Here is a 27,262-nt window from a genome sequence, read left to right as displayed (position 1 = left end):
GGCCCCTGTGCAAAGCAGTTCCCAGCTGGCTCAGCCTTCTACTGAAGGACTTATAGTGACGGCTTAGAGAAGTTCAATTCATGGAGTGTATTTAGGAGCAGGTAAGGAAGCAATTTGTTTGAGGGTTATACATAATAATGTGTATGCGAGAAGGAAGGTTGAGATAGTAGGTAGCTCTTCACTAGCTAAAGGCAAAATAAAATCCAGAAAGATAGGTTTACCTTAGGTGAGTTAAAATAGTGATAAAACACAATGGTTTAAGGGTAATTTACGGCTAAAACATTTTGCCTATATATATATGTTGGATTGTCATACCAAGATGGGCTTTCTTTCCTTAAGGATGTTGCAGTCCGATAGCTTATTCTGTTCTTAATGCAGGATTAATAGGTGAAATGTTATGGTCCATGCTCGTTATTTAGATGAGGTAATAGATGTGGGGCATGTGCAAGTGCTCAAGCTGGTGATACTTAACCTTTATTAGTACTTGGAAAGCAAATGTTCATATAACTTCCCCAAAAGGTAAAAATACATCCTCGACTCAGTTGCCTCTCTAGTTTTCCATGAAGCCTTTCTGCAGTTCATTGCTTTCTGTTTGAGATTACCTCAGCCTTTTATTTAACTTCATTTTCTTTGCTCCTTTGTGATTTTTGTGTTCATTTTGATCTTGGTGTCTCATTTTGCTTAATTTTTACTTTTTTTTGTAACTTTGGGCAAGTTTAATTTTCCTTGGCTTCCCTATCAAAGTCTGTTGGCTTTAAGCCACATACAGTCCATAAAGGCTATATTTTTTCTTTTTGTCAGGGAATGGAGAACCGTCTGTCCAAGTTCTCTTTATGTGGGCTTTTCGATCCCAGCAGTAGGAAACCACTCCAGGAAGTTTTTTCTCATCAGCTTTGACCCAGGCAGTCAGGCTTCTATTGTAAAACCTTCATCGTCCCTGAAACAGAAAAGGTCTGTTTCTGACCTTCCTCCTGCAGTTTGCTTCAAGGGAGATTTCTGCTCCAGCTGAGACTCAGCTTTTTCTGGCAAATGCTCTCATCACTCTTGGAGTCAAGTCTGATAATGACCCTTGTGATATCCATAGTATCTGCCTAATAATACATTGTCTTGTTTTAGATGAGCTCCTTCTCTCTCCGGACTAGTTCACTCTGCTGTTGGCTCTCCCACCTTCCAATATTGTGGAAGTTGTAGAGCGGTGACTTCAGACCCCAGACTGCTTCAGTTTCTGTCTAGCAGAAACTTCTAGCTGTCAGTGCCAGAAACTGTTGACAGAGGAGTTCTGTATTACTGGAACTGGCTTGTGCTACGCTATTAATTTCCAGGCTAGATTCCTCTTCCTTTCTTTATGAGTGAGGTTTGATATGATCTGTGAAGCCCTCAGGGTAGAATATTGCGTCTTCTGAGGATTTCCTATAGTGCAATTTCCTAATCAGCTCTCAAGTGTCCATGCATTTTTTCCACATATCTATTTTTTGTCTGTATATTTATTATTCGCTATTGCTTAGGGTCAGAGTGCCCTCAACACGTAAGGCAAATGGGACAAATGGACAAATTCATCCAAGTTCAAGCACTGCAAACTGTTGCACGCACAGCAAGAAATTGTTTTTACGACTCTCTGTAGACTGTCCTTTGCAAAGTTTGGTGGATTCATCTGACAGTGTAGAAAGGCAGAGCTGAAAAGTCAGGAGGAAAGCTAAACTATAAATAGCTGGCTGGCAGACATCTCGTCTTGCTGTCTCTACACAGCGAAAAAACTCCCATTTAATTCTGTGACAGCTTTGTTTATTACTTATTTTTAAATCCTATCCTATTTCTTCATTAAAGAATGTGACGGACATACTGCAGACTTGTCATGTCTAAGACACAGGTAAACAGCAAAATCACTTAAACAGTTAAACAGCGTCATCTTTTTAAAACATTGGTTTTTTAAAGCTGTTTATGATAGCTGTTTTCTAAGACTTAAAAATCAACAACAGGGGAATAGAAACCAAATTACACACAGAAAAAACACATTTTAAATCAGAAATTAAAAAAAAAAGTATTATTTCTGAAATCTCAAGACATGTTTCAGAGTAATTAATTTCATGCTAGCTTTAGTATCATTAATTGTTTACAATAGCTTGTTCCTCTGCAGAGAAGATTGGTACACTCAAAGGGAAATTAAAGATTGTTTTCAAATACCTACAGCAATAGTTGATTGCAGTAATAGTGTTATTTCTGCTACTATAATTGCTCCAGTAATTCATATTTCTAGACTTAATAGTATTTTAGTATTGACAATGTGGAATGTCATTATATCTTCTTATTCCTTTTCAACATAAGCAGTTCTCTATAATGAAACTATGCAAGTATACAAACAGGAACGTTTCAGAAGGAAAGGAAGCTTCTGTACCAGGAGAACAATCTTCTAAGTAAAGTAAAAGATGAAGTGGAAAGTATGCGAATACACGTGTGGGCGTTGGTATTCCCATGGTACCAATGGGGAAATGGCAACGGATAATTGAGTGATGTGCTCAGGATCATAGTGTGCTAGTGTTGTAACTAAGATGAGACAGAAGTGATTATACATCTGAAGTCTCTCAGTTAGACTACTGTCCCACACCTGGCTGAACTTTTTTGTGGGGACACGTATTTTAAATACATAGGTGTAAAATATCCTGTGCATATATAAGAAAACATATAGTTTTCTTATGAAAAAGAGATAGTGTGATATCACAATCTTATGATGCTATGAAACTGCCCATTGAGTCTCAGAATATTCTCAAGTACTACTGTTTGTAGATAGGAAAGTTTTCAACATTTCGATAAACGATTGATAAAACATATAAAATGATATTCTTTGTCACAATTACTCATCCACTGAATTCAGTGGCATTGAGTGAAGAAATAGTGTAAAACAGGTGTTACTGTATACAGAATTGAGCCCTTAATTTGGAATGATCTGAAAGCAGTTTGCTGTACGTTACAGCGGCTGTGCTTCCACAGACCAAAGCAACAGTAATCCCCCTGTGACTGTCTAGTTAGACAGAGTTTATGATCCGTTTCCCTTGCCAGAGCGTTGCAGAGCAGTGGGAGAATTTAGTACAGTCTGTGCACAGTGTTCAGGTTTGATTAGCTGGCATTCACCTGATCTGATAAAGCTGCAGAATGGGGCTCTGCAGTAACTTCCATGTAAGAATTCATAATAATACTACATTTACATGATGCTTTAACATCCTGCTACAGTAGTCATTGATTATGAGCAAATTACAGTGGTCCAGACCCAGTTAATGCCCCCTGGGCTGCAGTGTTCATCTTGAGAAGATTCCTGGAGAAGCCAGCAAAGGAAAGGACATCCGATCTTTCATGGGATTACAAGGCATACTAGACTGTTCCTGGCTGCAACGGTTTGCTACAGTGCTGTACGGAAGAGTGGCTGGTTTGAAATCTTAGAGGGGCCAGTTCTTGAACCTCCACAGATTTCCTGTGGGTCCACAGCACATCTGAAATTTTCATACTTCATTATTAAGCATCATATGATTTGTAAAACTATTTTATTTTGACAGAATTTTGACATATTGATTGCCAGTCAAATTGCCAGATCTGTTCATACAGTCCTCTACATTTTAAAAAAACTGCTTCAATTTTCTTAAATTTTTTTATCGGTGTATACAATGAGACCTGTAGGCTGGTTATAGTTTTTCTCATTAGATCATAAATCTGCAGTTGGCAGTTGTTCAAAGGATATTTCATATTTGATATAATTTAAAGCATCATCTGCTCCCTAAGTTTAAGCTGTAGCTCAGAATAGACTAAGTGGGGGCTGGTTGCCAGGCATTAGTCTTCACTCAAGGTAGAGTGGAATATAGGTGCCTAGCTTGTAGTAGCTAGGCACTTGAGTTTGAGGTTCTGCTGTGATACAGAAAATGAAAGTGAACAGTGTTGACTATTCTGTCCAGCATCGTCATGGGGTTTCAGTGCTCCGTTGCGGAAAGTGTAAGCTGTTCCTGTTTGTATCAATTCCAGCACCTGTATTTTTTCAAAAAAAGGGATGAAAGTATTTGTCCTTGTATTTATGCCACTCCCTTTTAATTTGACTTTCCTTACATACATTATACGTCTTCTATGTCCGCTCTGTTTTCAGGTTGGTGATTACAGTTCTCAGAAAGGCTTTTTTAGAGTGTGTGTTGGTTTGAAATGCATTGTACATCCTCAAGAGTGTCTGATTTCTTCTTGGATCTTGACATAACAGCCTTAGATCCTGACAAGTATTTTGTTTCTTATGTCCTATTTAGGATATGCTCTGGATCTGTCTTTGCATCACCCAAATGCTGATTCTAATTAAGAGCTCTGCTTATTCTTCTTCAAGCTATTTTATATATTTATGTGCTTTTATATAAATAAACAGGTAGAGACTAAATAGATATTTGTCACATCACCAAAAATACATCTTCTGCATGTCATTCATTGTTTCATTGATTGCTGTCACATTCAGTGCTACTCATTCTTCTTTAGATTGAGAAGTTATGGTCTACATGCTCTGTTCCTACACGATCAATCATTTCCCTGAAATCAGGGGTCCTGTCTCCCAAGCGAAGAGATAATTCTGCAATATTCTACAGGGAGCTACTGTTTTGACTGTTCTGAATAGTTTGTTGTGATCAGCAAACTTTTTCACCTCAGTACTTCATACGTTTTCAGGTAATTTGTGAATGTGTTTAACAGCACAGGACTCAGTTGGCAATGTTTGTGACACCTAACCAATGTGCAAACTGGCTTAGTATTTGTAATGTCTGTTTCCTTTCTTTTAACCAGTTTATTAACCCAAAAGAATACCTTCCTATATTTCCCATGACTATTAATTTTCTTTAAAAATTTTTGGTGGGGAACGATGTCAAAATATTTTTGGAAGTTAAATTAGCTATGTTGTTGGATGACCCTCTTGTATAGGACCGTTAATGTGTTCAAGGAATTCTAATTGGGGAAGAATAACTTCCTTTTACAAAATTTTACACTGATTCTTTATGTCATATTGTTCCATGGTTTTTTTACTTACATTCTTTATTACAACTCTTAGGCAATTGCCTCTGAATATAGATTTGCTGGGTTTTTGTTTGCGTCAATCTTCTTGGCCTTTCATTGTCCCTTTTAAAAAACTGGTATCGTATTTGCCACTTTCCTGGATTTTGGTACCACACGCAATTAAAGTGAAAAGTTACATACCGTCTTTGAACAATTCCAGGCCTCCTATGTTTCACATTTTAGAAAGTTTTGATGAGTACTGGAACAACCTTCCCAGGGACGTGGTAGAGTCCCCATCCCTGGAGGTTTTCAATATGCGATTGGACAGGGTGCTAGATAATCTCATCTAAGGTCCCTTTCCCACAAAAGGTTGGACCAGGTAGTCTTTCAAGGTCCCTTCCAACCTGAGCTGTTCTGTGATTCTATGATTCTATGGTTCCATGAGTATTTTTCCCTACCTGAAATAAATTTTATCCCAGAACCTTTTTGAATATGCATAGTTGTAGATTTAATTTACCAGATATGCTCCCTTTACACTCTGCAACCTTATTTTGGCCTGAAAGACATCAACCAAGTCGTCTTTATTCTGCTATTTTGTCATTCAAGCTCCATTTTTTTTAAAAGTCATGCTTGATTTTTCTTTCTGCTAGAGCGTACATAGTTACCTGAACTCTATAGAAGTGTTTTTCTGTAACCTGCAAACATTTTACCCATTAGTTTTTCCATTTATTTTTATCCTTACTAACCTTGTCCTGTTGCAGTTAAACTATTTTTGGTGGATTTTTAAGTGTGTTTTGCTCCCAGAAGAACACTGAAGTTGAGTACATTATAGTCAGTGTTTTTAATTTTTTTTTATGATTATATATCGAAACAGATCCTATGCCTAGCTTAATGCAAAATCTGGAGTTATTTCTCTTGTGGTTTCTCTAATAGTTCCAAGAAACCATTATTTACGGCATCTAAAAATGTAGTCCCTGCATCATATCTTGTCATGATTTCTTACCAGACTGCTTGGGAGTAATTAAACTTTCCTATTACTGTGTTTTCTGCCTTACTCTTTCTAACCTGATTTAGTATTTAACAAGCACTATCATCATCTCGGTTAGGTGATATATAATAAAGCTCTAATATCGTATTTCTCTTTCTGCATGAAATTTCAGTGCAAAAGGATTCATGCTAGTTTGTATATATTTATTCGACTACTTCCTTTATATTGCCTTTTTTCTGGTGCACCGTATGCCTTACATGATTTTTACTCTTGCATCATAATACCCCAGTGTTTATTTTTCTACCATCAAGAAGCATATGATATTCCTATTGTTTGATGGCTTCTTTTTCTTTTTAGAATTCAGATATTTTTCCAGAGGCAGTTACTTGGTTTTTGAAAAGAAATAATGGTTTAGTGTTTAGTGGTTTGACAGAAAGGAAGTTGTATTTAAAAGCACATATTACATTTTTTTTTAGTAACATATTTCCTAGCTTAGTTGTATCGTGTATATTTTGAATGTGAATTTTTCATTTTTTAAAAAAGATTTTCCAGGCAAAGAGAGAAATGTAATGGAATTAGGTTGGTAAATCAGTTTTAACATAATTACAATATTCTGTAATTGTGGCTACTATATAGTGGTAATATACTGTCTTGCCTGATCCCATTGATCCCAAAATAAATATATATGAGACTTAAGATATTTTGCTGCAAGTTCTGGATGTATACAATGCTTCCCCGTTGGGATTCTTTGTTACTAGTGTGCCAGTAGCCCTCACCATCTAAGGGTGTGATCTTGCTAGGTCTTCAAGGCTAAGCAACACAGAGAAGTGATACCATCAAACAAAACCTAAGATGTTCCTGTAATACTGTATTACTTGCTTGTGTTCTTCCTTTCAAGTCAATCTGTGCTATAAAGTCTGCAGATTGTGATCTTGGACATTGCAGTATTTGATACCAACTTAAAGAAAAGAGGTATGTGCAGAGAACGTTGTAGTGGATAGCACCACATTCTATTTTTAGTCTTTTCTAATTAGATTAATAACTATGTTAATAGGCATATTATTGATTTGTTAATGCTTTTTCTTACATCTGAATATACTCATGTCGTGTTTTGGAGAACTAATTATTGATTTATCTGCTTGAAACAAGTTTGAATTCTTGCTGAAGATCAGTATTAGTGCTGTGCGATCCTTAAAGCTTAAAAAAAAAATATCCCAGCTCATACAGACTGCAGAAGTTTTGGATTCTGCTAGTTACAGTAAAATCTAAACCTAGACTATACTAATAAAAATGTGCAATAAATCTTTCTAGTATGTCTAATAAATTCCAAATTTATAATACTGAAAATGCAGAACAGAGGACATAAAAGTAAGTATAAAGACCCCTCAATTCCTTTTATTCAGTTACTAGTACTATTTCCTGAATACTTCTTGATAACTCTATACTGACAAGTTCATATTAATTAGGGTGATTTTACTAGTTACAGATTGCACTTCATATTTTATGAGGAAGCCAGTTGAGAGAAGTATTTTTGACATTTATAACATCAGACTTCTTATTGATTGTGAATATGTATATTACAAGCAGTCATCTTTTTTCTGCCTTTTCTCCAGCTATATTCTGTAATATGTTTACTGCTTTTTTAAAATTTCATTAGAGCTGTTTTAGAGTGGTTAGAATTTCATATGTGTATACATGTATATATGCATGTATTAGCATTATATTATATAAATAGTAATATTAGTAATGCAAATACTAATACTAACGGTTGTTACCAATATTAATGTCATGTTAACATATTGTATTAATATTACATTATTAACATTTTCCATAAAAATTACTAAAACCATACCAAAATAATCTCAAACCAGAAAGCAAATAATATCCTTCAGTGTGTTAAGTACACAGACCAGAAAATACTACTGGTGAGAAACCAAGATCTTTCCTCAGTGATCATCTTCTGCATCAAATTAAAGGAGACACTTAAGATTATATATGAAGTGATACATTTTCACATAGCCGTGCTTCACAGATGTGCAAAAATGTCATTAATATCAACAACTCTACATGAAAAATAGGCATTTGCATTCCACATACATAATATGTCAGCGGTCCACAGTATAAACAGATTACTATAAGCAAGATTAAAATTGTAATTCAGTCTCATTAGATAACGCTAGAATGCCAAGTTCATTATACTAATTACAGAGCTACAGATCACCCGAACCAGTGATATTGCAGTTACACTATAGTCTTGCAGAAAAAAAGGCAATGAACTTTAAGAAGTTCACGGCCCCAGGCCATCTGTGCAGCAGGCCTTGGCGTACTGAATCAGAACACACTGACTCCGAACATTAAAAACAATGGGTTTGCACTCCAAAACTCTGGCCAGAGTCAGGATGTTGAGCCAAATAGATTATTCCTGTTTCTTATTGGTATGAGAGTCGTGATACGCATGGCTTTAACCAAGTTCTCTGGAAGCTTTTATATGCAGTTAGAAATAACCAGGCCTCTGTGCACAGGGAAATCAAACTGCTGAATCTTCCGAGTCTGAAATTAAAGAAGTGTAGGGAGAAAAGGAAAAGAAAACTAGCAAAGTCTCTCCTGCTAATACTGAGTGATGATGATTGATTGCTACTGTCTCACTGGAATCCCCTCAGAATTTGACTTTGTGGAAGTATTTTTCTCAAAAGTATTTTAATTGTTTCATACTTACGGTGCCTGAACTCAGATTTGTGCGTTCTAAATGCTTGAAGCTAACCAGATAGCATCCTCAGTGAACTAAAAGATTGATACAAAGACATCACTGAAACTTTCTCTGTCTTGTTCTCTTGAGATAATTTTTTAAAAACCGTATGGGGAAAGGGGATGTAAACAAACTCTTTATTTGGAGAATTTAATTAGAGATTTGAGTTTAGATTTCTGTTTAGTATGGAAGAAACATTTTCTTTTTTTGCCTAATACTTCCTATAGAACAAAATAAGGGTTCAGGAAATAAAAGATAAATTAAAAGGAAAATAGTATGGTGTCATTCAGTTTCTAAAGGCAACTGGTGGGCGCACTCAGATGAATTGATATACCACTGTAAAAATACGTATCTATTTGAAAGTAAGTACATGTTGTGTATTCCTGTGTGACACCAGAAGGTTTTTCTATTGCAGTACCTCTAGAGGATCTGCTCAAGCTCTTTCTGTCCTCTTAGTCACCATGTAAAATACAAGAATATCTGCAACCATTTCACACTGTACTGAGATGAAGTGCTCTTCTACTTGGTATTTCTTGCTCTGAAGTTGTCTTTGCCTTTTGGATTTTAGGAACTCAGCTTTGACTCCCTTTCAGCTTTGTGCCAGCTGTGGGGTTGTACCCCATTTCCTGAGACACATTATATTTTTTTGTACTGACACCGGTGTTTCAAGTTTTATCTGGCAAGACAGGTCCATTGAGGGCGGCGTACACTTGTTCATCCATTAGGGAAACAGTGGGTCCAGTGCGGAATGGGGCAGAGGAACTGGTTACAAATGGCATAGAAGGCCAAGGTACTTGATGCCTTCTTTGCTTTGGTCTTTACCCATAAAACCAGCCTTCAGGAATCCCAGGTCCCTAAGACCAGCGGGAGAGTCTGGAGCAAGGAATACTAACCATTGGTGGAGAAGAACCATGGTAGGGAGCACTTAAACAAACCAGTCATACGTAAGTCCATGAGGCCTGACAGGTTGTACCCACGAGTGCTGAGGAAGCTGTCTGATGTCATCATGAGGTCACTGTTAATTATCTTTGAATGGTCATGGCAATTAGAAGAGGTTCCTGAAGACTGGAAGAGAGCAAATATCACGACCTTTGAGAAGGGTAAGAAGGAAGATCTGGGAAACTATAGGTTGGACAGCCTCACCTCAGTCCCTGGGAAGGTGATGCAGAAAATCCTCCTGGAAACCATTTCCAAACACATGGAGGACAAGAAGGTCACTGGGAATCATCAACATGGATTTGCAAAGGGGAGATCATACCTGACCAGCCTCATAGCCTTCTGCAATTAGTTAACTAGCTTGGTGGACAAGGGAGAGCAGTGGATGTTGTTTACCTCGACTTCAGTAAAAAGTCTTTGACACTGTCTCCCATGACATCATCACAGACAAACTGACAAAGTACAGGTATAGGTAAGTCCACAGTGAGGTGGATTAAAAACTGGCTGAATGACCAGGCCTGCAGTGTTGGTGGTCAGTGGCCCAAAGTCTAGCTGGAGGCCAGTAGCTAGTGGTGTGCCCCAGTGGGTCCAGTACTGTTCAACTTCTTCATTAGTGACTTGGATGATAGAACGGAGAGCACCTCGGCATGTTCGCAGAGGACACAAAACTGGGAGGAGTGGCTAATTCTCCAGAGGGTCGTGCTGCCATCCAGAGGAACCTCAACAGAATGGAGAAATGGGCTGACAAAAATCTCTTGAAGTTCAACAAGGAGAATTGCAAAGTCCTGCACCTGAGGAGGAATAACCCCATGCACAAGTACATGGTGGGGCTAATTGGAGAACAGCTTGGCAAAGGAGGACCTTGGAGTTCTGGTGAACAACAAGCAGACCGTGAGCCAGCAATGCACCTTCACAGCAAAGGAAGGCCAAGAGTATCCCGCAGCTGCAGTAGGAAGAGCATTTCCAGCGGGTTGGGGAGCGGATTCATCCTCTGTACTCAGTACTGGTGAGGCCACATCTGAATTAATGTGACCAGTTCTGGACCTCCCCAGTACAAGAAAGATAGGGACTTACTGGAGCATCTCCAGCATAGGGCCACAATGATGATTAAGAGACTGGAGCATCTCTTGTATGAGGAAAGGCTGAGAGAGCTGGGACTGTTCTTCTGATTTTGTGATCCCTTCCTGCCACATCACCCCAGGCCCTTTGCTCATCAGCCCTCACAGGACTTTGCTCATCAGTCCCTCACAGAGCTGCTGGTAACTCTGTCCCTCCTCTGTCATTCCTGGTTTAATTACCTCCAGATGTCCCTTTGGACATAAGCAGTTCTGTGATTCTGTGATCCATATCCGCTCTAACCACCAAAGAGAGAGTGCTGATACTGATCCTGATACTGGGGGTCAATGCCAAAGCACATATCCAAACCCTGGGTTTGCACGTCTCCTTAGTAATTCCCTCTATTGAGTCTTTTGCTCTGGAGCCAGAAGTTGAACTTCCCTTCAGGGTATCTTCTGTGCATTGCCATAGTATGGCAATGTGGCCAGTGAGGAGGCAGATACGCCTGTCTGCTCACTGGCAAGCACGCCCACGCCTTGAGATGTGTTGTTCTGGGCTTTGGAGGTTTTCAGCTTCAGCCTGACGCCTTCTGCTAATGCAGTGTACTGTTTGGTCACTTCTATCCAGCATTCAAAGAGTTATGGCAGACACAGTGTAATGGAAATTTTCGTCTATATTAGCCCATGCAAGATTGTTTTCCATCTGTGAGGCCTTGCTGGAGCCTGACCAGGCAATTTGGCAGCTGTTACCCTCTTACCATCATCTGTAAAATGAATGAACTACAACTGCTAAACCCCCAGGAATACCGAGTACCTATATGTATTCTGCTGCCCTTTGCCTTTACTTGGCTTTTACGTGACCTTTACATGGCTGCATCAGAGGAGTACAGAGGCATGTGTCTCCCAGGAAAGAGGGATGTTAGGAGGCGGACTGCAGGAAGAAAAGGCTTAGTCTCCTATATCCCTCAGATTTCACTAGTGAACTGTTTGGGCTGTGTTCACCAGTAAGAACTCGTCAATAAAATATCTGAAACTGCAGAATCTGTCTTGAATGGTACCTTAGAGGACTTTTCAGCCACTGCCACCAATTATTCCATAGTGCTGAAAACTGTTCATGATCTGTAAGGTACCTCCTCCTCTTGGTACCTTTCATACTTTAATTTTGCACAGGGCTCCCAAAGGAAATGGAGGCATCTACAGGAGACAACTGGTTTAAGTCTTTCACTCCTTTAAAGCTGTGTTATCCCCTATTGAGGTGCATCCTCTGTTGAGGTGCTCCTTAAGGTCAACCTCAAAAGTCATTTAACCAACTTTACAGGTGGCAGCTCTTTATCCAGATAAAGGAGATAAAGACAGGGAGATCGCTTACCACTTAACATCATGGCCAAAAAGGACTTGACTTGGGGAAAATCTAATTTATTACCAGTTAAAATAGATTTGGGTAGTGAGAAACAAAGCCGAAATGAAAACAGTACCTTCCCTCCCACCCACACTGCTTCTTCCCAGGCTCAGCTTCATTCCCAACTCCTTCCAGCCCAACCACAAGCGGTGCAAGGGGAAGGGAGGGCTGTGGTCAGTCTGTAACATCTCCTCTCTGCTGCTCCTTCCTCCTCACACTCTCGCCCTGCTCCTGCCCGGGTCCTGTTCACAGCCCGCACTTCCTTCAGGGAACATCCACCTGCTCTGCCGTAGTCCTCTCCGTGGGCTGCAGGGCGGTGTCTGCTCCATGGGAGCCGGCTGGAAAATCCTTGTGTCCCACACGGGGCAGCCCCGGCTGCTCGTCACAGCGGTCGTCTCTGCAGCCCCCTCACTGCCAAAACCTTGACACCTGCATCCTGTACAAAGAGACACTAATTTTATCAGAAGAAAGATGCTGTTTTGGTAATGTGCAAAGGTACGATTCTGTTTCTGTAGAGCTTATTTCCTTATTTTGAAGAACGTTTTGAAGGGATGACGCTGTTTTGAACTTGCATGCAAGTTGCTTTCATGAATTTGCAAGTTCAGATCCAGGTGATCATTTCTCTTTGAACACGTTGGCAAGGCTGCAGGATGGCTTTTTGTCTCTCAGCTGTGAGGGCGCTTATTTTCCCATAGCTGCCAGGCTGACCTGCTGTTAAGATCTTTGGTTTGTGGTTGGTGTTGCCACTTAATTAGCCCACAGCTCCTGCATATTCCAACAGGATGCTGGCAACAGCTACAGCCCATTTTTGTTGGCAAGACATCTCCTTGACACATTATCTTGATGTGTGGGCTGATGTGGGAATTGTCCTGGGAGAAAATTTTCAGTGTGTGTGTGATGCTTTCATTCTTTGACAACTCTGCTTCTCTTAGTAGCATTAACTATTTGTCTCCTCCTATTCAGTGTGCAAAATTCAGGGCAGTTAGACATTTGGGATGACTTACCTTCTGCTGAGCATATTCAGCCCCTTTTATCCAATAGCTTTCCACATCCCCAAATTGTCTGACTTACCTGGAGATGTGGCAGTGTGTATGTGCATAACACCTTCTCAGGTACCTCGTCAGGTACTTCACCTTTATTTGCCTATTGTTCATGGTCCAGTCTGGAAGCTGCTTTTTAAAAAGTGATTGTTATCTTGGAAGTGGCAGCACACAGCATTATGGGATGGAGAGCACATTCGAGCAGTCTGCTACACAGGATCTGTAGCGTTTGATGGAGCTATGCCTTCACATTGACGGCTTGGAAGTCGATGCAATTCATAATGTATATATACCTTTGAGAATTGTAGGTATAGGTTTGTCACCACATGTTATACAAGCAACAAAAAGAAATAATTTCCTCTGTCTGGAAGCAACGGAGCTCAACAGATGGCATAATCTGTGAAGATGACATTTCAGTAATTCCTCTGTGCGACTCTTTGAGATCCTTCTTGAAGAATTTCAGCAGGTCCAGTTGATGATAAGTGAGAAGTAAGGCTTGACCAGTTAGCAGATAACTTTCATGAGCCCTTAGAGGATGTGTTTGGTATCAGTCCCTTCCAGCAAAGCTTAAAGAAACTACAGCGAAGTGACTGAATGCAGCGGTTCTCTTCAGTGCTTGCATCCCAGACATCTGTCGTCTAATCACGTTGACTTCCTTCCAGACACTGACTGACCATCACGCTGTTTCCAGGCAGCCTCCCGAAGCTTGGGAGGAGAGGCTCTAATCATTCATTGCATGAGTGTACTCTGGGATCTTCTGTAAGAAGCTTGATGGCAGACTATCTCCTTGGACTGAAAATGTATAGGGGCACATTTTCCTCAAAAAAAAAAAAAAAAAAAAAAAAAAAGGTTTCACATAGAAAATTCACATGCAGTCCGCAACTATGTTTGTATGGGTCCTTACTGTGGCTTACCCCTCCTTTTCAGTTTCTTTTTTGAGGTAGAATTGTATCTTAAGTCTTGAATGGTGGCCACTACACTCTCCCTATAAACAATGAAGAAGAACAGAGAAGAGCTAGGGTTTACCCCTCAGGAGAGGGGTTGTGTTGACCTGCATAGCAGCAGATACCAGTTAGTGGCCACTAATCTTCCTTTGTAGTTCTTGTGGTGATACAGCCTGATGGTGTAAACCTAGAAGGGAACTGTGCAACAGCTATTACTTCCGTGTCGTTTCGGTGGGACCCGTTCAGCTGTAGGACAAACCAGGCTACAGCCCATTTGACAAGGCAGAACGACATTTAACAGAATGTATGTACCGGTCAGGCAAGTAATGCAGTAATTACCCAAATGACCCTGTCAATCAGCAGTTCCCTAGATTAGTTGCCCACTCTTCTCTTGTGTGTTCGGGAGCTGTAGGTTTGTCTCTTGCAGACTGGTTCTTTCTGCAATTGATGAGAATGCACAAATATTACCTTGTGTTTCTTTATGTATTCCCTGCAACACATAGCTAAAATGAAGAGTTGATCTCCTTTAGCAATCAATTTACTCATCTGTTAACTTGTTTGTGATAACAGTAAATATCTAGGCACAAGCTTTAGCAATCTAACCGCAAAACTCAAGCTACATGAAAAAAGCATGTTATGCAAACATTTTTATCACATTTTAATAGACCAAAACAATATTCTTCTGTTTCTATTTTATGTATGTGTGATTTTTCTCCCAAGTTTTTTCAACAGCAGAGAGGTTTATGCCACAAACATGAAGTTTTGGGCGTATACCTCCATCTTATTAAAATGCAAATCCATGAGTTTCTCTTCAGGAAAAAAGACAATTTGCTGCTAAATCCCACTAAATCCCATTGAAAATTACTTTTACTGATTAAACTTGTGTGCTTTGGATAGCAAGTGGAGCAAATTGTTGCCATTTCTGATAAATACAAACTTAGTAACTAAAAGCATGCATGTGGCTAGAAAGTATATTAAGGTAGTTTATTTATTATTCTATAACCATATAGTGCCATCTGAATTGATAATAATAAAAAAATCTTTGCTCTCGCAGCTGTGTTTTTACAGTATTCTGGGACAGAAATTTTGGGGTGTTATTTCTCACCTCTGTCACGATTGTCACTAGTGTTTGTATCACTTTGCATTTCTCTAACATCTTTAGTGGCCATTGTTTGTATTTCCATGCACTGACTCACAGTAAGCGTTACATCAACTACTCTTGTCACGAGTCTGAGACATTCAGGGTTTGTGTTGATTCCCTGTACCGGGTCTGGCTGGGATGGAGCTGATTTTCTTCATAGCAGTCTGCATGGTGCTGTGTTTTAGACTGGTGGCGAAAGCAGCGTTGCTAACACGGGGATGTTTTAGCTGTGCTGAGCAGTGCTTACGCAGCATCAGGCCCTTCTCTGTATCTTCGCTGCTGCTCTTACCCCTCAGCGAGGAGGCTGGGGGTGGGCAAGAGGCTGGGAGGGGACAGAGCCGGGACAGCTGATCCCAACCGACCAAAAGGATATCCCATACCATACAGCATCATGCTCAGCAATAAAACTGGGGGGACGTTTTTCCAAAGTAGCCGTTGCTCGGGGACTGGCTGGGCACCGGTCTGCTGGTGCTGGGTGATTGCTTTTGCATCCCTTGGGTTTTTCGTCTTTGTTTTTCTTCACTTACTAAACTGTCTTTATGTCAACCCACGAGTTTGCTCGCTTTTGCCCTTCTTCTCTCCACCCTCCGGCTGAGGGGGTAAGCGAGCGATGGAGGGGTCTTCCCTGCCAGCTGGGGTCAGCCCACCACGTTGCCTCAACCTCGGAGGGACCTCTGTGGCCGACTCCGGTCGTGTGCTCCCCGTGAATCACACACAGTATTCTCTCTTCTACTTCTGTTAGGTGTCCTTGTTGACTTGGGGGTCTATCTGTAGTAGATTTTTCACTGCGTTAAAGGTGTGTCCAGAGGTGAGAGCCCTGCCTGGCCAGCTGGTAAGAACTGTTTCTTTCACAAGGAACTAACAATGTCTTTATAAAGGAATGCTAGGACAGCCACCAAGAAGTTCTCTTTACTCGCTAGATAGGATATGTTTCAGCCTGGCAATACTCAACAATCATCAGCATTTCTGAAATTAAAAGAACAGTAATGATCATTTGGGAGAAGTGGGTTATCTTATCTTGAAGTATCTGGTAGTAGCAGCATCTAGTTTATAAATTGCAGGAAACTATACTGAAAGGTGCTCCAGCAAGAAAATAATCATATGAGGTTATACGCTTTCCCTAATCTTTCAATGAAGGGAATGGTGAAATATGGGATTTCCTCCTAACACAGGACTGCATAAGTACTCTCACAGTTGATAGCCTCCTGATCTGACCCAAACTATGGAGAGCTGCCTGGGCATGGTATTCTGTGTGGTTTTCTTTAACCAGAGAAGACCAAAAGTCTTCAGAATAAGAAAGATCCCAGGGTTTAGTAGAATAAAAACTAGAACATTTAACCTCTTTATAATAAAAGCTTAGTATGATGTCAGAAAAAGTAGGAGCATAATGGCTAGATGCAATTCTCTCCCACCCACCATGATCTTGCAGGTGGGGTTTTAGTCTCCCACTACCTTTGTGAAGTTTAGTGAATTTGCATCTTCTTTGATCCTGTTTTCCTCTCCATTATCTCTGAGCCCAGGCTCTCTGCTGTGTTCACCTAACAGTACTTTCAGTTTCTCTGATTAAGCTGCAGTCTGCTACTTCCCTGCTATGCCTATTGCCTGCCATCTGAGTTGTTCTCTGGAACTTTTTTTTTTAACCAGAGCCCACTCTGTGGCTTCTTATGGAGATAAATCATATTTTCCCTTTCTACAGGGGTAACTGCTATTCTTAAGGTAACATACTACTAACTTAAAATAGAACCAATTATAATATGCAGCCTATTACAGGAGCACACTGATACAAGACAGTCTGGGAGAACCCTAGAAGTGCTTCTCCGGTGTCAGTAAAGACAAAAGACTTTGGTGACAGCTGCAGTATTTGTAGTTTGGTCCCTCTCCTCACTTGTAGTCACTCCTCTTTCCTCAATGGGTTTAAATTTTGTGTAAGGTCCAACTCAGTTTGAGTTTTGGCAAGTTTTATTTCATCTTTATGCTTTCTCCTTCCAATACATATCATTCTTGGCTGTTTCTTTGTGTGTGTGTACGTTTGTGTGTGTTCTTTATGACTCCCACTACCCTCTTCCAGCTGGTGACTGCCAGACATTTCTGCCACTTTAATTAAGGAAATTTCACACCTCCCATCTTTGATGTTTTCAGTTCTTTAACTGATTCCTTTAATTTTGTGCTTTTTCCTTCCAAAAGAGAAAATCTTCATTGAAATTGTAGTTTTGTTTGTCTAGGCTCTATTTAAATTACGGTGATTCCTGTTTTCTCCTTCCAGAGTTAATCTGGGTGACTAGTGTTTCTATAGTGTCCTTGACATTTACCAAACTAAAATATAAGCTATCATCATCTTTTTTAGGCTGAGTGTATATTTGATGACTAATAAAACCCCATCAAATGTTTTGCTGAGGAATACTCTATAAAAATCAAAAGCATTTGGTCTCCTGTTATGCATGCTAAGTTAGTCTCATAGTTGTGTCATGTCCCCTAGAACCTGCTTCTCTAATAACGTTAGCGATCTCTGTCTGCATTCATTCTCAGTACCAGGATCTTCCATTCTCATTGATCTTCTACATACAAGTTTCCATTATTTCAGTGACAATAAATTGACTTTGTGTATCTTGGCAGCTTTGACATTTTGCTGTGTTGTTTCATTTCTTTTCCCAACTGCAAGCAATGTAGCGGGGGCAGTTTTTATAGAAGGCTATAGTAAATGGATGCCATTCCTGATCCCTGGCAAATAAGCCCGTCAGTGCTGTTTGCTTAATGGCTTCCCTAAACTAAGTATCTGAATGTACCTATTGGGCATGCAGCGAATAGCTGAGCCTGAAAAATAGTCAAATAACACGTTTGCCAAGCCAGCAGGAACTGCACTCTGCTCTAAAGGTAGAAGCCAACTGAGCTGTTGCAAAGAAAAAGTCAGTATTAAGAGAGGAACATGGCGATCACATTGTTTGTGAATTTGTGATTTTTCGTGTGCATCATAAAAACAAGAAAGGAGCGAAGGAACTGGCAGCTGTTACACACGAAACCATTGGAAATGCAACTCTATCTTGTGCTCCTTCGTCTAAATTAAATGAGATGTGGAAATGAAAGAATAGAGGAGGAAACATTTAATGAAATGTAATTTAGGGAAACATTAACATAAAATCATTAATTTCCTATTTTATTAGTATTAACGCTATGCTTTTTGAAGGCAAAAAGGAGTAAAGATAAGTAACTGCATCAGTGCCTGTCACTCTTCTGTGGCTTGAACTGCCTTCTTATTTACTTACCTACTTTCGACCTACTTTACTGTGCTGGTGGTTACAAAATTCTGAGTATTACATATAAAACTACTGAAAGCTGCTTTTTCTGTGTATAATAGTAAACAGAAAAAACATTCTTTGATTGTGTCACTGCCTCATTATACAGATTCTCATTCCATGTTACAGAATGCTGTTTTACAGACTACTGTATTATTCTGCACAGGCAGAATAGTATGGAAAAAGAGAGGAAAAAACAAAAAACAAATACATTTATAGAATGCATTTCAAAATTAACACAAGTTAATTATAAGATGAAATGTTAATGTAAACCTGAAATGGTAGGAATATCCTAGCTTTTCACATGAGCCTATATTGTTTGCCGTTTGTGAGCTCGTGGGTACTCAATACCTGGAAAACAAGGCTATTGATTTTGCCTTATAATCAGTTTGTGAAAATGGTGAAAACTGTTTGTCCGTGCCGCAGACCTGCTGTCTATCTTCTGGTAGCTTTCTTGCATACAGCAGAATACTTTTGAACCCTTTAATGGGGTTGGAGGAAGGGGATTTGAAGGAACCAGATGTATTTAGTTGAAAGAGATTCCTGGTTAACAGCGTAAATGAGTGCATGAATGCAGACCTGTGTGTGTACGCGCATGTGCATATATGTATGGACTTATACATGAAAGTTTATTCCTTTTGGCTTCTGAAATTCTAATAGCTGAATTATCATGTGAAAAGTCTTCTACTAACACGGCAAAAATTCCCTGCTGAAGAAATGCCTGAGTTCATTGGGCATCCTCTGATTTTACAGGAAAGAGTTTGTAGGGTTCTTGCAGGGAAGGACCTGGGGGTCCTGGCGGACACCAAGTCAGACACGAGCCAGCAATGTGCCCTTGCAGCAGAAAGGCTAAGGGTATCCGGGCGGCACTGGGAGGAATGCTGCCAGCGGGTCGAGGGAGGCGATGCTTCCCCTCTGCTCAGCACTGGAGAGGCCGCCCTGGAGTGCTGGGCCAGTTCTGGGCTCCCCAGTACGAGAGAGACACAGGCATACTGGAGAGAGTGCGATAAGGGGCCACTAAGGTGACTAAGGGACGGGAGCATCTCTCCTGGGAGGACAGGCTGAGAGCTGGGGCTGTTCAGCCTGGAGAAGAGAAGGCTCCGGGGGATCTCATCAATGTCTATAAATAGCTGAAGGAAGGGTGTAAAGAAAATGGAGCCAGGCTCTTTTCCGTGGTGCCCAGTGACAGGACCAGAGGCAACGGGCCCAAACGGAAACGCAGGAGGTGCCATCTGAACATCAGGAAAAGCTATTTCCCTGTGAGGGTGACCGAGCGCTGGCACAGGTTGCCCAGGGAGGTTGTGGAGTCTCCGTCCTTGCAGACATTGAAAAACCATCTGGACACGGTCCTGGGCAACCGGCTCTGGGTGACACTGCTTCAGTAGGGGGTTGGCCAAGATGACCGCCAGAGGTCCCTTCCCACCTCAGCCATGCTGTGACTCTGTGAAATACCACAGCCTGCGTGATCGGTTATTGTTCCCCTTCCTCGCATCCTGTGTTGGTTGCTACTGGAGATACAGGGTACAGGTTCAGTGCCCAGTGAAGAAGGTTCTTTACTCTCATCTGATACTTCTGTTTCTAGGGGAAAGTTGAGGGAAAAAAACCTAAATGATTTTTCATGTTCAGGTGTACTTTGTTGTGCCAGTAGAAGCCTCAATGGCTGCAGAATAGTGGAAGGGAGGGTTCAGAGCCCTCGGAGTACCAGATCTCTACACTGTTATTAGTTACACTTGTAACCTCTGGGAAGACTGAATAGAAAACTAAATGCTGTTAGCTTGGTAAGATGTATGTTGCATGAACACCTTTTTTATATATCATTCTAAAGCCTTTTAATAGCCTTGAAAATTTTGTGACGGTTGGAAAGTTCTTTTCAACCAGAAGGAATGTGCTAGAGAAAGAATACAAATGCATTAGAATCTCAAGAAAGGGAAAGTGGCTGACCCTGTGATGTGTGCCCTGAATAACAGCCTGAGGTATGTTGAGAGTAAAAATAAAAGAGTTAAGATTTCTTCTTGAGAAGAATAGAGCAGGTCAGCATTGAGGCTTAAAGCAGTGCTAGGGGGGGAGATGAGGGAACTCAGTTCCAAGATCCCAGTGACAGAAGCAAGTAAGGAAGCAGTTGCCTGTTTAATTATTTTAATACTTGGTTTCAAATTTTTTAAAGTTAAGAACTTAATTCATACTTCCAGTCTTTAGTACATTGTTTGATTTCTCCTTTAGATCATCTAGGGCATAATGTGGGTTCATATGAATCTGACCTTTTGTCTACTCTGGCTTTCCTGGGGACTGTCAATTCGAAATAAAATTTGTAAATGCTGCAGACAAGGAATCCAAGAGCACAAAACTCAGGGCAAGTATGAGAATCTCAGGGCTAGGTGTGTCTTTTGACAAGTACGTGAATAGTATACGAGTCAAGGTGGGGGGAGATAGAGTTGAGAGCTAGAACAAAGGGAAATGGTCCACAAAAACCAACATATGCCTCTGGCAATGAGCAGGTAATACAGAGATAGTTCAGAGCTCTGAGGAAAAAATATTGCCGTAAGTCTCTCAGGACTGTGACTCTCAAACTGGAAATTCAAGCTAAAACAAATAATTAGGTAACCGAATCCAACTGCTTACCTCACTCCTTTGCTAGAGGTTTTTGTTTCCTCAGGAGAGATGACAAAACAGGTCATGGGTCCTCTTCTCACTTGTGCCAAGTTAAACTGCCATTAATCTCAATTTATGCTAATGTGATGAATTATAGATATATTTTCCTGTTCTGTTACATTTGTCACAGGGGCAGTAACATCTAGCTGAAAGACTGTGCAGACAACAGTGGGTAGTAACCTGTCAGTTGTCTCATCAAAAATTGATAAAGGTTTTAAATTTTTACTCATTGGTAGAGTTTATTGTATTTGGAACACAAAAATTTGTCTCATCTTACTATAGTATGGGAATTAAATGCATTTTTGAAGTGCATGGATTCATTGCTTTCTTCACACATCATGGTTAACGTTTTTATGAGATCTGTTTACTGTAGATACACCTCTGATCACGTAAATACTTGTGACTAACATCTCGGTGACCTCGGAATGCACGCGTGCTGCTAAACACCTCGCTATGTGTCAGGCAGCTCTCCTTGTTACCATGTTCCTAACACTGCAAACCACCGGAATACTGTTCTCACCTGGTCCTGATAGCTTACATATGCCACACTGTTAGACTTCGGATTCTCTGAAGTGGTTTTGGGAAGTGAAGGCATTTGCTGAAAGGCACAGTGTGCCAGCTGATGCATTCCTTACACCTTGGGTGAGGAGCACTGTGTTACCTTGAAACCCCTCTTGTCTTAAAAGAGACTGAGCTAGAAAAACAAATAATATGTACTTACAATATACAGAAACAGACAATCCAGTTACAGATGTTTATAAAAGACGTACAGGTATGATATAAGAAAACACAAAATAATAAAAATTTATGAAGAAATTTTCTTCTTGTCTCTCCCCTCTTCAGCTGAGAATCTTCAGCTTTCTTAGAACTCTGACAAAATGAACCCCTTCTGAATACCATATACCTCAGGTTACACTCACTAAAGAAAAGCCTATTTTGTTGGAACATTTTAGCTTTTGTAGGCATTTTTTCCCTCTGAAGACCTCCAGATGTTCCAGATAAATACAGACATTCTCCCTGAAACATAAGTATTTCCTCCTTATGCCAGCGATAGCCTGACCATCATACGAGTATTAATTCCTTTGATATGCAGATGTCTTTGTTTTAGATAAGGTGTTATCTCTTCTAGTTCAGACAGATGTACAACTACTTGCTTAATCCCTCCCTTTTTTGTTACTTAACATTTATGATTCATTAAGAAGTATTTCACACTGAATCTTATTTTAAATATCATAGAATATCTTGAGTTGAATGCTTGAGTTGAGGATCATCAAATCCATCAGTACATAAACGCATACACTTGATACAAACACCTCTTGGGTTAAATGTTTGTAGGTCTGAGCTATTGGTCATGAACCAGAACTGCAGAAGTTTACTGGCTTGGACTGAAAAGTAGTTCATGGTGATGAACTCCAAACATCTTTTCCTCTAATGTGCTGTAATGCTATATTATATATCAGCCTAGCACAGTGTTGAGTATGCTTAACGTCAGCATCACTCTGAAAAGGTGAAGTGCAGGGGGATGAGTTGATTTCCACAGTTAGTTGATAGAGTCTGTGCTAGATAAGAAACGTAAGTCTCTTTCCCAAATTTCACTCTACATTCTAGTCATATCAGGCCAATGTATTTTCCAGCTTGCTCGTGTGCAAGGTATTGTACCACATTAACATGAGAGAATTAAAAAAGATAAACTACAGTAGTTGAACTTATTAAGAATTGCAGTAGCAAGCACAGTAACTAAGTAATGTGTTATGCTTATAAGTGTAAACACTGAATTTGTTTACAAAAAGGCCAGACATTGCTCGCCGTAAAACTTAGGGAGGCCCGTCCTTTCTTCAGAGTCTTCATATCACTTCTGAAATGCAACATTGCACTTGCTTAACTGCAAGGCAAGAGCAAGTTTAAAAGCTAAGGATCTTGGCCAAGGACAAACTTTCATAAAAACGGTAAGGGAATTTCTCAGTACCCTTGAATCTTTCAGACTTCCTGATTTTAATTAATCCTTCGTGGCTTAATGAACCATTCTCGGCCAGAACAAACTGGCAGAATCATGGGAAATTGACAGTGAAATACACTCATGTTTTACACCGCCAGTCAATTTAGACGAGGAAATGATGAAGAGGAATGTGAATGTCTGTTATACGGTGAGCTGGGACCGGGCAGATAACCGGTCTGGTTCCCGCTGTAAAGCACAGCAATCCGGGAGGTGTTTTACCGGTACTGGTCCGCTCACAGGACCGGTGTGAGAGGATAGTCTCAGTTCTTTGCCCTGCAGGCCAGGAGACTGGAAGAGCTCCTGACATATTGATATCCCATAGTGGGAGGGCTACCAGGGTAGCAAGTTCTGCAACCCCTGATTTGAGTTGCTACAACAAATGAGAAGTGAGGAGCAGAAATGTAAACCTGTACCACTCTAGGCAGTTTGAGGAATTCCCCCGCCCCCCCCCCTTCTGTCTGTTTTATTATGCTTTACCATTCTTGTTTCATGAAACTCTTGTGATAGGGTTCAATATCCATGGCAGATATGATAAATGCGGATTCAGGGTAACAGCAGTAGATTGTTTAAAAATTTCTGTGGAGGCAGCTATATGAAAAAAATAGTATTGATTGAACTTACTTCTTTAGCCGCTTTTTAGTTGTGTTAGTATAACTGAATTAAAATGATGTTTTGTATGTTTGGCTCAGAATCACAATTTCAGTGTATAATCGTCTATTATTATTAACATATCAATTAAATGAAACTTTGGCATCATAATACATAGTGTTTCATTTTATGACCAGTACTGGTGAGGATGTAGGAGAGATTTCAGTTCCTTTGTGTTTTATCGCCTTTATTTTCTATATGGTGGCATGTAGGCAATTTTACCGGTGTACCTTCCCATTTTTCCTTCCCATTTCTCTGCTGGTACTTGTACAGAAGCTGAAACAATATTCCTTCTCCCATATTTTAAGTGTTCTTTTTTATTACTTGTGTTTTCAGAACCAATACCGCTTTTCATTTTCCTACACGTTTTGAAATGTCAATAAACTCTAATAAAAATTGGTTTATACTACATTGTCTAACAATAAAAATGCATGTGGATTAAAACTGGAACTGAGCAGGAAAAGTATTTTAAAAAGTAAATACTAGAAAGTGTAGTAACACACAGCATAGATACATCACAGACACACACACACACCTCCCAACACTGTCTACTTCAGCAACGCTTCTCAAAGGAAGGTGCATTTCTCTCTAGTTAGTGGCTATACAAATTAACCAGAGTAACATTGTCCATTTTGCTTGAACTACCAGCGTTAAAATGTGCAAGGTTTAGTTTTTATTAAATGATGTTTAAAAAGTTTAAATCAGCAAGAATAAAAGCGTTAACATTTTTTGGTCAAGGTGATGTCTGAGTGACTAATGTTGACTTTTGACAAATCCTTGAAGATTTGGTGGCGTGAAGAGACAGGAGAACGTTCATATCCTACCTGTAGCACGTTGCCTTGAATGCAGGCAAGTTTCAGTGCTCGCTAAATGGCATACAAAAGCAGAATAAGGTCGTGTTGGATTAAGCTCGTTTAGTTTGCCTTGGTGCTAATTTGGTAGTCTGTATAGTTTTATTTTGTGCTGTATTTAAATCAATATCTAATCCAGGAACATGGGTTGTAAAGTGACATTTCTTAAAGAACAAATTCTTCTTTAGGGGGGAAGGAAGACTACCACCACCACACCCCCAAGGAATCTGGGCTTTTTTGAAAAGATTATTTTTGTTTTTCTGATGTTGTCTGATACTGAAGTTCAGTTGCAGTAGGTTTCGAGCAGGTTAAAACTGAGATGGTTAGTCAAATTTGTTGCTGTTTGGCCAACCTGAAGAGAATACAGAGCTGAGAGTAGAACTTGCATAATTTCAGAATTCATTGTGACCATTTCGTATGACTCTAATCACTAGCAAGAACCAGAACTGGAGTAGAGAAACTGTTATCTCAAGGTTGATTTTTATCTTGGAGTTTTGCATTGATTTCCAAACCATTCATCATGTTGTTAGTAAACATAAATAAAAATGTTATTAGAGTATTCAAAAACCTGGGGCTTTTTGTTTATGTTTATAATACTGCAATTTGAAAAGCTTCACAGTCTTTTGCAGAGAGTTCTACAAATCAGCCTCCAAAATCAGGAATATTTGACAGGAATCACAAAGATGTGAAAAATTACTGAATAGTGTATCCTGTTACACTGTAATATCTATAGTAAGAACTTTTAAGATATATAAAATTTATCTTGGAGTGGAGACAGATGAGAAAAGATTGTGCTATGCTTTGTTTTCTTTTGAGTTAATTATTTTTTTTATAAATGCACTGACCATAAGTCAAAACCTCATTATGTTATTTATGAATCTGTAGTAAAATGACAGGATGCAAGCTCATTTCACTAGTAACTGAATTCTGGGTTAATTCTACCTAACAGCAGCTCTAATTTGGGCAAGTCAGTAAGGGATGTTAATAAATGATTTGGCATATATGTGTGAACTTTTCCTACCAGGTAACTATCTGTACTCATTTTTGTCAAGTATAAAGGGCATTTAAAGAGCATGGTTACTATATGTCAAAGACATCTGCATAGTTTCTGAATACTGAATTGTATTAAATTAAATTTCTGGTGTTGCTATGACCCTGACATTTTCAGCCAATTTAAGTATTACAGTTTGTCAGCATATTAATGTATTTTTGTAAATGGAAGGAAACCCAAATACACGTGAAGTCTGCATTTTAATACTCTGCTAAACGCAGATGAGTACTTATTCTCAAAAACAGCAGAATAAAAAATGCTTACTCTTTTGTTATTTGTATCAATAGCCCTTATTCCTAAATATGTCTAAGAAGATATTATTTTTTTGTATACATAGCATAGCACTCCAAAGGGAAGTAATTGTTTGACCAAAGTGTTTATGATGTAGTTATGATTACAAAACAAAGAAGTAAGTGTTTTAATGTTATTTTAGCAGAATGCATTACATTCAAAATATAAAAATATCTATGTAAGAGAAACTATTAGAAGCCCAATCAGTATGTTTGGTTTGGAGGGAAGGAAACCATGTTATTAAGGGCATATGCAGATAAATGTTTATTCCCAAACCGAGCGATTAATTTGCTGTTCCATGTGGAAAATTTATCATAGGTAGCCATAGTGAATTTTCCCTATACCAACTTGACATTCAGAGTCTGGAATGGACTTAACTAGGCACAGTAGCTGTTGTAAATTTTAAAACTATATTGTATCTGACCTTTGCTTTTATTGGTTCCTTTTGCTTTCTATTTTTTTGGGTTTGGGTTTTTTTCTTACAATCCCAAGAATGAGGGATTTTGTTGAAAAACATACATGGCGTGACTGGAACAATCGTAATTAAGCTTTAGTGAAACTTTATAAGAGGGTAAGGGGGGAAGAAGAAGCGGAGCTCTAACAAGTTGTTTTATGCAGCCAATATTAAAACATTGTTCAATTTTTCATTTTTTTAGGCAATGTTGTGGGTCCCATGTCATTTCCATCTCACAAGTGTGTAGCTGTTTCTGTCCATGTTCACACTGATTTTGCAAGAGATCCTGCATCCTGTTAATTTGAAAATTATTTTATTTACTATTTATAAAATGCAGAAGAAAAAGAATAACAAGCATCTCTTATAAGGAGTAAAATGTGATACTTAATAGGATGATACATACTCATAGATTAGCCAGTAGAATTTGTCATGATGGCAGCAGCAAAAGCAGACTGCCGAGTATAACACGTGACAGTCTGTCACACTTCTTTCCTTGCCAAAGTGACTGGTAAAGGAACGATACAGAAGAGAGACAGTCTTCTGTTGTCCGGGATCCGTGTCAATAGTCTGCGTCGGCCCTTGCGGTATATCAAATGATCCTGTTCTTTCGATATCTGAGGCGTAACTTTGGGAAGGGCAGTGTTCGCGTCCAGCCCTCGATTCAGGGTCTTGTCTCCAATCTCCAGGGAGCCTCAGTGCAACGCTCCAAAACGTCTCTGCTGCACAGAGAGCCGACCTTCCCCGTCCCGCTCACGTCAGATGCCTCCTCGAACACTTGGATA

The 27,262-nt window shown here is 39.7% G+C and overlaps 1 protein-coding gene across 1 annotated transcript in view; it reads left to right on the top strand.

Moving 5' to 3' along the window:
• Positions 1-27,262, top strand: part of EYS (eyes shut homolog) — a 940,845-nt gene that overhangs the window by 683,338 nt on the left and 230,245 nt on the right. The gene's annotated exons all lie outside the window — the stretch shown is intronic.

Source organism: Accipiter gentilis, chromosome 15 (genome assembly GCF_929443795.1).
Source record: "Accipiter gentilis chromosome 15, bAccGen1.1, whole genome shotgun sequence".
Classification (NCBI taxonomy): domain Eukaryota; kingdom Metazoa; phylum Chordata; class Aves; order Accipitriformes; family Accipitridae; genus Astur; species Astur gentilis.
Note: the sequence above shows the minus strand (reverse complement) of the source record. Positions and strands in the feature narration are given on the sequence as shown.